The sequence below is a fragment of the Lipotes vexillifer genome, unplaced genomic scaffold (assembly GCF_000442215.2).
Source record: "Lipotes vexillifer unplaced genomic scaffold, Lipotes_vexillifer_v1.1 scaffold1359, whole genome shotgun sequence".
NCBI classification, from domain to species: domain Eukaryota; kingdom Metazoa; phylum Chordata; class Mammalia; order Artiodactyla; family Lipotidae; genus Lipotes; species Lipotes vexillifer.
Window position 1 is genome coordinate 2,692,367 of NW_006771596.1, and position 11,714 is coordinate 2,704,080.

Genomic DNA, 11,714 nt, shown 5'->3' on the forward strand with positions numbered 1-11,714 from the left:
TGTCAGAATGTCATCATCTCATCTGTTGTCACTGATATGCACTCAGTAGCTCCACTACTTGTTGATAAAAACTCATGGAGGAGCAACTGTGGCAAGGGACACATTTAGATTATAAATACTGAGAGTTTCGTTTGGGGCAAAATCTACTCTTGGCTGGTCTAGCTCTCCTAAGATCTTGAGACACTTGCTACTGCCGTGGCCAGGCTACTCTTGGTCAGCAGTGGTGTTAAACCAGTGCAGCAGTCTCAGGAGGAAAAGGGACATCGGATCCTGTCTGGGCGAAGCACACCTCCTGGGCAGTGGCAACCAGTGCAAGGGTGCCTGGAGTAATAACCCCTCTGAGCAACCTAACTTGCCCACCAAAACCAGGTCCTCATTCCCTAGCAACGTGCTCTAGCAACAAAGGACTTTTATTTTTGCTCTGACAGCTAGACCTAAGGTCTCAGTTGCAAAATCTGCCTCTCCCATGAAACCATAACTCTTAGAAAATGTACACCTCAAACTAAATTTGGACTTTATTCCTATCCCCTTGCGTGGAAAAAATAATGGAATTTACCTGTTATTTTTTGGGAGTATATTATCTCTTTATTGGCTTATTGAGACATTATCCTATGTGCTATTTGTTTGTGAAATTATAAATCCCACAGCTAATCTATGTTAAATGAACCATTGGTAAAGATGATCTTAGTCTCTGAGTAAAATTTGTCATCCCCTTCCAAACACGATAGTGCACCCACCGCCCAGTCTATGATCCGCTGTTACTGCAGCCTCAGCTGACAAAAACAGGCACCTACCATGGAAGATTCATGATATGCATAATAGGTTAATATAACTATTAACTTATCCAAATGTATACCATATTTATATTAACTTGCAACATAATATAGAAACATTGCCCTATATAGTTGTAACTGCCCTCTTTTTGGTTTTTTTTGTTTGTTTGTGTGTGTTTTTATTTAAGTTTTTGATACACAGGAATTCAGTTTTACATATGGCCTAAGATTAGGATTTACTTTTTTTTTAAACATGTTTACTGGAGTACAATTGCTTTAAAATGTTGTGTTAATTTCTGCTGTATAACAAAGTGAACCAGCTATATGTATACATATATCCCCACATACTCTCCCTCTTGCATCTCCCTCCCACCCTCCTTATCCCACCCCTCTAGGTGGCCACAAAGGACCAAGCTGATCTCCCTGTGCTATGCAGCTGCTTCCCACTAGCTACCTATTTTACATTTGGTAGTGTATATATGGCAATGCTACTCTCTCACTTCATCCCAGCTTACACTTCCACCTCCCCGTGTCCTCAAGTCTATTCTCTACATCTATGTCTTTATTCCTGTCCTGCCCTTAGGTTCATGAGAACCATTTTTTTAAATTTAGTTTCATATATACGTGCTAGCATAGGGTATTTGTTTTTCTCTTTGTGACTTACTTGACTTTGTATGACAGACTGTAGGTCCACCTACCTCACTACAAATAACTCAATTTCATTTCTTTTTATGGCTGAGTAATATTCCACTGTATATATGTTCCACATCTTCTTTATCCATCCATCTGTCCATGGACAATTAGGTTGCTTCCATGTCCTGGCTATTGTAAATAGTGCTGCAAAGAACATTGAGGTACATGACTCTTTTTTTTTTTTTTTTTTAATTTATTTTTGGCTGTGTTGGGTCTTCGTTTCTGTGTGAGGGCTTTCTCTAGTTGCGACAAGCGGGGGCCACTCTTCATCACAGGGCGCGGGCGTCTCACTATCGCGGGCTCTCTTTCTGCGGAGCACAGGCTCCAGACACGCAGGCTCAGTAGTTGTGGCTCACAGGCCTAGCTGCTCTGCGGCATGTGGGATATTCCCAGACCATGGCTCAAACCCGTGTCCCCCTGCATTGGCAGGCAGATTCTCAACCACTGCACCACCAGGGAAGCCCCATGACTCTTTTTGAATTATGGTTTTCTCAGGATATATGCCCAGTAGTGGGATTGCTGGGTCATATGGTAGTTCTATTTTTAGTTTTTTACGGAACCTCCATACTGTTCTCCATACTGGCTGTACCAATTTACATTCCCACCAACAGTGCAAGAGGGTTCCCTTTTCTCCACACCCTCTCCAGCATTTATTGTTTGTAGATTTTTTGATGACGGCCATTATGACCGGTGTGAGGTGATACCTCATTGTAGTTTTGGTTTACAATTCCTTTAATGATTCGGGATGTTGAGCATCCTTTCATGTGTTTGTTGGTAATCTGTATATCTTCTTTGGAGAAATGTCTATTCAGGTCTTCTGCCCATTTTTGGATTGAGTTTTTTATTTTTTTGATATTGAGCTGCATGAGCTGCTTGTGTATTTTGGAGATTAAGCCTTTGTCAGTTGCTTTGTTTGCAAATATTTTCTCCCATTCTGAGGGTTGTCTTTTCATCTTGTTTATGGTTTCCTTTGCTGTGCAAAAGCTTTTAAGTTTCATTAGGTCCCATTAGTTTATTCTTGTTTTTATTTCCATTTCTCTAGGATGTGGGTCAAAAAGGATCTTGATGTGATTTATGTAAAAGAGTATTCTGCCTATATTTTCCTCTGAGAGTTTTATAGTGTCTGGCCTTACATTTGGCCTTTAATCCACTTTGAGTTTATTTTTTGTGTATGGTGTTAGGGAGTGTTCTAATTTCATTTTTTACATGTAGCTGTCCAGTTTTCCCAGCACCACTTATTGAAGAGGCTGTCTTTTCTCCATTGTTTATTCTTGCCTCCTTTCTTAAAGATAAGGTAACCATATGTGTGTGGGTTTATCTCTGGGCTTTCTATCTTGTTCCATTGATCTATATTTCTGTTTTTGTGCCAGTACCATACTGTCTTGATTACTGTAGCACTGCAGTATAGTCTGAAGTCATGGAGCCTGATTCCTCCAGCTCCATTTTTCTTTCTCAAGATTGCTTTGGCAATTTGGGGTCTTTTGTGTTTCCATATAAATTGTGAAATTTTTGGTTCTAGTTCTGTTAAAAATGCCATTGGTAGTTTGATAGGCATTGTATTGAATCTGTAGATTACCTTGAGTAGTATAGTCATTTTCACAGTGTTGATTCTTCCAATCCAAAACATGGTATATCTCTCCATCTGTTTGTATCATCTTTAATTTCTTTCATCAGTGTTTTAAAGTTTTCTTCATACAGGTATTTTGTCTCCTGAGGTAGGTTTATTCCTAGGTATTTTTTTCTTTTTGTTGCAGTGATAAATGGGAGTACTTCCTTAATTGCTCTTTCAGATTTTTTGCCCCTAGTGTATAGGAATGCCAGAGATTTCTGTGCATTAACTTTGTATCCTGCTACTTTACCAGATTCATTGATTAGCTCCAGTAGTTTTCTGGTAGCATCTTCAGGATTCTCTATGTATATAGCAACATGTCATCTGCAAACAGTGACTTTTGCTTCTTCTTTTCTGATTTTGACTCATTTTATTTCTTTTTCTTCTCTGATTTATGTGGCTAAAAATTCCAAAACTATGTTGAATAATAGTGGAGAGAGTGGGCAAACTTGTCTTGTTACTGATCTTAGTGGGAATGGTTTCAGTATTTCACCATTGAGAACGATATTGGTTGTGGTATTGTCATATATGGCCTTTATTATGTTGAGGTAAGTTCACTCTATGCCTACTTTCTGAACGGTTTTTATCATAAATGGATGTTGAATATTGTTGACAGCTTTTTCTGCCTCTATTGAGATGATCATATGGTTTTTATCCTTCAGTTTGTTAATATGGTGTATCACATTGATTGATTTGCGTATATTGAAGACTCCTTGCATTCCTGGGAAAAAACTCACTTGATCATGGTGTATGATCCTTTTAATGTACTGTTGAATTCTGTTTGCTAGTATTTTGCTGGGGATTTTTGCATCTATGTTCATCAGTGATATTGGCCTGTAGTTTTCTTTCTTTGTGACATCTTTGTCTGGTTTTGGTATCAGGGTGATGGTGGCCTCGTAGAATGAGTTTGGGAGAGTTCCTCCCTCTGCTATGTTTTGGAAGAGTTTGAGGAGGATAGGTGTTAGCTCTTCTCTAAATGTTTGATAGAATTCACCTGTGAAGCCATCTGGTCCTGGACTTTTGTGTGCTGGAAGATTTTTAACCACAGTTTCAATTTCAGTGCTTGCAATTGGTCTGTTTATATTTTCTATTTCTTCTTGGTTCAGTCTCAGAAGGTTGTGCTTTTCTAAGAATTTGTCCATTTCTTCCAGGTTGTCCATTTTATCGACATATAGTTGCTTGTAGTAATCTCTCATGATCCTTAGTATTTCTGCAGTGTCAGTTGTTATGCTTCCTTTTTCATTTCTAATTCTGTTGATTTGAGTTTCCCCTTTTTTTCTTGAGGCTGGCTAGTGGTTTATCAATTTTGTTTATCTTCTCAAAGAACCAGCTTTTAATTTTATTGATTTTTGCTATTATTTCCTTCATTTCTTTTATATTTATTTCTGATCTGATCTTTATGATTTGTTTCCTTTTGCTAACTTTGGAGTTTTTTTGTTCTTCTTTCTCTAATTGCTTTAGGTGTAAGGTTAGGTTGTTTATTTGAGATGTTTCTTGTTTCTTTAGGTAGGATTGTATTGCTATAAACTTCCCTCTTAGAACTGCTTTTGCTGCATCCCATAGGTTTTGCATCATTGTGTTTTCATTGTCATTTGTTTCTAGTAATATTTTGACTTCGCCTTTGATTTCTCCACTGATCTCTTGGTTATTCAGTACTGTATTGTTTAGCCTTCATGTGTTTGTATTTTTTACATTTTGTTTCCTGTAATTGATATCTAGTTTCATAGTGTGTAGTCAGAAAAGATACTTGATACGATTTGAATTTTCCTAAATTTACCAAGGCTTGATTTGTACCCAAGATATGATCTATCCTGGAGAATGTTCCATGAGCACTTGAGAAGAAAGTGTGTTCTGTTGTTTTTGGATGGAATGTCCTAAAAATATTAATTAAATACATCTAGTTTATTGTGTCATTTAAAGCTGTGTTTCCTTATTTATTGTCATTTTGGATGATCTGTCCATTGGTGAAGGTGGGGTGTTAAAGTTCCCTACGGTTATTGTGTTACTGTCGATTTCCTCTTTTATGGCTGTCAGCACATGCCTTATATATTGAGGTTCTCCTATGTTGGAGGCATAAATATTTACAATTGTTATATCTTCTTCTTAGATTGATCCCTTGATCATTATGTAGAGTCCTTCTTTCTCTCTTGTAATAGTCTGTATTTTAAAGTCTCTTTTATCTGATATGAGAATTGCTACTCCAGCGTTCTTTTGATTTCCATTTGCATGGAATATCTTTTTTCCATCCCCTCACTTTCAGTCTGTATGTGTCCCTAGGTCTGAAGTGGGTCTCTTGTAGACAGCATATATATTGGTCTTGTTTTTGTATCTATTCAGCCAGTCTATGTCTTTTGGTTGGAACATTTAACCCATTTACATTTAAGGTAATTATTGATTGGTATGTTCCTATTACCATTTTCTTAATTGTTTTATGTTTGTTTTTGTAGGTCTTTTACTTCTCTTGTGTTTCCTGCCTAGAGAAGTTTCTTTAGCATTTGTTTTAAAGCTGATATGGTGGTGCTGAATTCTCTTAACTTTTGCTTGTCTCTAAAGGTTTTGATTTCTCCATAGTATCTGAATGTGATCCTTGCTGGGTAGACTAATCTTGGTTGTAGGTTTTTCCCTTTTATCACTTTAAATATGTCTGGCCACTCCCTTCTGGTTTGTAGAGTTTCTGCTGAAAGATCAGCTGTTAACCTTATGGGCATTCCCTTGTATATTTTTTGTTGCTTTTCCCTTGCTGCTTTTAATATTTTTCTTTGTATTTAATTTTTGATAATTTGATTAATGTGTCTTGGTGTGTTTCTCCTTGGATATATCCTGTATGGGACTGTCTGCACTTCCTGTACTTGATTGACTATTTCCTTTCCCACGTTAGGGAAGTTTTCAACTATAATCTCTTCAAATATTTTCTCAGACCCTTTCTTTTTCTCTTCTTCTTCTGGGACCCCTATAGTTTGAATGTTGGTGCATTTAATATTGTCCCAGAGGTCTCTGAGACTGTCCTCGATTATTTTCATTCTTTTTTGTTTATTCTGCTCTGTGGTAGTTATTTCCACCATTTTATCTTCCAGGTCACTTTTCCGTTCTTCTGCCTCAATTATTCTGCTATTGATTCCTTCTAGAGAATTTTTAATTTAATTTATTGTGTTGTTCATCATTGTTTGTTTGCTCCTTAGTTCTTCTAGGTCCTTGTTAAATGTTTCTTGTATGTTCTCCATCTATTTCCAAGATTTTCGATCATCTTTACTATCATTACTCTGAATTCTTTTTCAGGTAGACTGCCTATTTCCTCTTCATTTGTTTGGTCCGGTGGGTTTTTATTTTGCTCCTTCATCTGCTGTGTGTTTTTCTGTCTTCTCATTTTGCTTAACTTACTGTGTTTGGAGTCTCCTTTTTGCAGGCTGCAGATTTGTTTTTCCCATTGTTTTTGGTGTCTTCCCCCAGTGGGTACAGTTCATTCAGTGGCTTGTGTAGGCTTCCTGGTGGAGGGGACTGGTTCCTGTATTCTGGTGGGTGGGGCTGGATCTTGTCTTTCTGGGGGGCAGGGCTGCATCTAGTGGTGTGTTTCAGCTTATCTGTGAACTTAGTATGATTTTAGGCAACCTCTCTCCTAATGGCTGGGGTTGTGTTCCTGTCTTCCTAGTTATTTAGCATGGGGAGTCCAGCACTGGAGCTTGCTGGCCGTTGGGTTGAGCTGGGTCTTAGTGTTGAGATGGAGAGCTCTGGGAGAGCTCTTTCTGATTGATATTATGTGGGGCCAGGAGGTCTCTGGTGGTCCAATGTCCTGAACTCAGCTCTCCCACCCCAGAGGCTCAGGCCTGACACCTGGCCGGAGCACCAAGACCCTGTCAGCCACAGGGCCATGTTCCTCCCAGAGGGTGAGGAGCCAGCAAGGTGAAGTGAAAGTCCTGCCTTCATTTTGTGGTACAATTATTATTCCTATTACACTTATATATGTTATAAACCCAACAATACATTATAATTCTCACTTTATGTAACTTTATGGATTTTTAAAGAAATGAGAGATGAAAAGATAGAAAATATATTTTTAAGGAGTTTGTTATATTAACCTCATCTACCATTTCCGGTTTGCTTCTTTTCCTGTGAAATTGAGTTACCAGTATATGGTGTCATTTCTTTCTTCTAATACAGTTTTATTCCTACCCACCTTCTTAAGTTCATTAAAGGTACTTTAAATGCATTCTACTTTGAGGAAATTGATCATGTTTTACCCAAATGACAGGCCGAATATTTTAAAATGTTCTTTTTAAACCATAGCTTGGATTGAGTCAAACTGGAGCAGACATTTAATTTTATTCTTCCGATAACCAGTGGGTGGGGGCTCCAAAGAAACACTAAGAGTTCTAATGTAAAGAAAGCTGGCACATTTTCTCTGTACATCTGAATTTTAGTGGAGTTAAAATTTTTTACCCTGCTACATATCTGTCCTAGTTAATTTATTAATCACCCTTAATAGCTACCATGCAGCATGCATAGGTCTGAAACTCCCCTAGGGACAAAAAGCTTCCAGGAGGTGGCCTTGTCTCCTTTTACAGGTGTGGAGACTACAGCAAGGTGAGGTTAAGAACTTTGTTCAGAATCAGACCCTAGGAGTGGGCGGTGGGTGCCCCTCTGAGGAGTCCAACTTATAAAGCCCAGGTGTCCTGCCCTTCCTGCTCTTGGCCTCATGGATGGTGTCAGCTTGCTGGGTCTCTGGGCTTCCTCACATGGCCTCTCAGGGACTCTCTTAGGTTTGTGTCACTGGCAAATCCCAAGTATTGATGTCATGTACCCTGTTCTTTTTGAGTAATGCCCTTGAGGAATTAGGCAGACAGTGTTCAATGATGAACCTGGGTCAGCTCTAGTTTTGATTTTCTCCAACTGTATATTTCTATATGTTCATGTGCTACTCTATACCCTATAACACCTGGTGGACAGTAGCTCATTGTGCTATTTTGTTGTCCCTGTTTGTCCCCAGGAAGACTTGACTTTCATCGTTATTTCTTTTTCAATGAGTATGGAGAATAATGTCAAGTTCTACTCCTGTGGTTATTGTTGTTGCTGTTTTTTCCTTTCCTCTGCCAGTTTTTTTTTTACAATGCATATTTTCCTGTGGTTGATTCCCATCTTATTGTCCTCAGACAAGTCCAACCCAATCCAACACATTTGGTCTTTCCCTGGAGAGCTCCTCACCATTCTGCAAACTCTTCCTTGGTTTGGTTTCTCCCTCTTTCCAAATGCATAACAGTGTCTCCTAATTCACAGCTACCCATTACTCTCAATTTCCTCATCAATTTTACCACATGCCACACCCATCAGCAGGCTGGAATAGCTACCTCAGGCACTTGGTATTAAATCTTAAAGTCTGGGGCAATTCAGTGTTTGTCCCAGTTTGAAAACAATCAGAAATCCTCTTTATTCAGTTAACAATAACAAGACAATGGTGAATGGACCATTGATCATGTTATTTATTCACTCCTTTATTTATATCAATAAAACATTACTTTTGTCATGCCAAATTATTGTAGAATTTTGTCCAAAGTGGAAATGAATTTTGATATTTTTCTAAAATGTCGGTATAGGTACTAATTCCATGATCATGAATATAATTTTATTATACATCCAAAGGAGTGTAAATTTTCAGGGCCAGTGGGTTGTTTGGCTCTCTCTTTAGAATTTCAAGACAGAAACACAACACACCTTCTTTGCAAGAATCACTAGGTAATGACTTTTAAATACAGTCAAGGGCTTCCCTGGTGGCGCAGTGGTTGAGAGTCCGCCTGCCGATGCAGGGGACACGGGTTCGTGCCCCGGTCCGGGAAGATCCCACATGCCGCGGAGCCGCTGGGCCCGTGAGCCATGGCCGCTGAGCCTGCGCGTCCAGAGCCTGTGCTCCGCAACGGGAGAGGCCACAACAGTGAGAGGCCCGCGTACCGCAAAAATGGCCGCTGAGCCTGCGCGTCCAGAGCCTGTGCTCCGCAACGGGAGAGGCCACAATAGTGAGAGGCCCGCGTACAGAAAAAAAAATAATAATAATAAATAAATAAATAAATAAATACAGTCAAATCTGATAGCTCGTCTGTCCCAGGAGAGTCTTTTTGCCTTTTAGAAGGTTGAGCACAGAGCAGATAAAAGATATCTGTTCATTCACCTGCATAACCTCAGAAACCTGAGAATGTCTGCTAAGATTCCCATGGATGTGTAATCACAGCACCCAGCTGAGGAGATGAAGATAGAGACACAGAGAGAGACAGAGAGAGGACATAGAGAGAGAAAGAAACAGGGGGAGAAACAGAGAGACAGAGAGGGAGAGAAGCAGAGAGAGAAAAAGACAGAGACAGAGAAAGGAAATTAGGGGAGAAGGAGGGAGAAAGGAGGGAAGATAGAGGAAAATAGAGAGATGCATGAGAGAGACAGAGAGACAGAGAGAGAGATGGGCCAAGTGAGACCAGTTGGGCCCTGAAATCCAGGTGCTACACTACCCTGTGACCTCCCCACAGTGCTGGCGGGCATGTGGCCTCAGACAAGGAACATCCAACACACATCCAATTGATGGCCCCAATGAAGCAAAACAAAACAATGGGACGGAACAAATATTTAAAACTATAATTCAAGGAAATTTTCCTGATACAAAAGATTTGTAGATACAAGTTGATCCATATTTTAAGGGTACATTATGTACCTAAAAAAATTGATCCAATATAATCAACATGGAGAGAAAGCCTAGTAAACATTTTGGAATCTATACATACTCTTTCCATGAAAAAATAATCTGTTGTCCCATTGTTATAACTAACAGCACCCTATTTCACCGTTTTTTAAGTTCCCTAATTTGGACAATAAACTATAAGGTCACCCTACCATAAAGTTAATAAAGATAATACTAGCATCAGACTCCTGTACAGCAACATTTTATAGCAGAAATCACATGGATATCTTAAAAATGTTAAAGGATATAAAATTTAAGCCATGAATTTTAACATATGGCAAAAATGTTTTAATTATTAAAGTCGACAAGTAATGAGTCCAAAAATGGAAGAAACAAAGGGACCACTTTTCCCATGAGACCTTCTTATAACACCTATTAGAGAACTAGCTTCAGAATCAAAAAAGAAAAAAAAAAATTGAAGAAACTTACAATAAGGTCTAGGGTGAGGATTGAGTATATTTATTTGTAGAACTGAGACTAAAACCTCTGGAAATGGGTAGACAATATTATATAAGATTGGATGCATTGACAATGCAAACAAATACAATTAACAAAAATGAAAGGGAAATGGGGAGAATAGGCTGAAAGAAGAGTAGACTTGGGACTTCCCTGTTGGTCCAGTGGTTAAGAATCTACCTCTCAATGCAGGGGACATGGGTTCGATCCATGGTTGGGGAGCTAGGATCCCACATGCTGAAGGACAATTAAGCCCATGCACCACAACTACTGAGCCTGCACACCTCAACTAGAGAGCCCGCGTGCTGCAAACTACAGGGCCCATGGTCTCTGGAGCCCACGTGCCACAACTAGAGGGAAGCCTGCACACTGCAACAAGGAGCCCACGTGCTGCAACTAAGACCCAAAACAGGCAAAATAAATAAATAAAATTTTTTTAATATTAAAAAAAAAAGAGTAGACTCATTGGCTAACTCAACAATATTAGATAAAATTAAAAGGAACCAGAATCAGAGGAGAAAAGTGAATAAAGATAAATTCAGTATCTAAGTCCACTATCACTCACAGTAGAAAAGCAATAAACAATGCACAATGGAGAATTCCCTGGTGGTGGTACAGTGGTTAGGATTTGGTGCTTTCACTGCCGTGGCCTGGGTTCAATCTCTGGCCAAAAAAGAGAGAGAGAGAGAGAGAGAGAGAGAGAGAGAATACCAAAAAGAAAGCACTAAGAATTTCATAAATTCATTGATTTAGAGGGATACATGCCTTAGCATGGGTTGCCCCAGAAACAGACCACCTTGAGTCAAGATTGGAGAGTGCATAGTTTGAGAGGAGGAGATCCTAAGACCCAGTATGGGAGTGAGGAAGTAATACAGGGAAGGGAAAGACACCAACATGAGGAGTATTGACTAGTATGTAAATGCTGCAGGCAATTTGGACTCAATGCAATTGGCACCTTTGGTAGATTATGTAGATCATACCTCAGAATTGACCTACGAAAATGGTAAGGCAGCTGGAGGATGTATCCATACACTTCCATACCTTCTATGTTGAGGGCTGTTCTCCAGGGCATTTGTACAGCAGTGCCTCTATCCCTCTTTGCTTGGGCCAAGCATGTCCTCTGATTAGAGAAAGCCCTCAGGAACAGAAACCAGCAGGAAGCAGCCAATTAATTGTATGGAATCTGAAAAAAAATCTGCCATGTAATTCTGAAATATATGAAGAAATGGATGCCAAGAACTAAAAAAAGAGAGAAAGAAACAGACATCCACACAATAAAAAGACATCGTACACATAGTAAATCTAATCAGAAAATTATATTACAACAGGTGCTTCTGCCCCTAGAAAGATGGAGAAGACTTTTCCCTATTCCTCCTGCAAAGCACAGGTAAAAGCCACGGGACACTATACACACAAGAAGCATGAGAAAACTCTGAAGGGTGAAGACGAGGTAGACCAGCAGGAAAGCTCC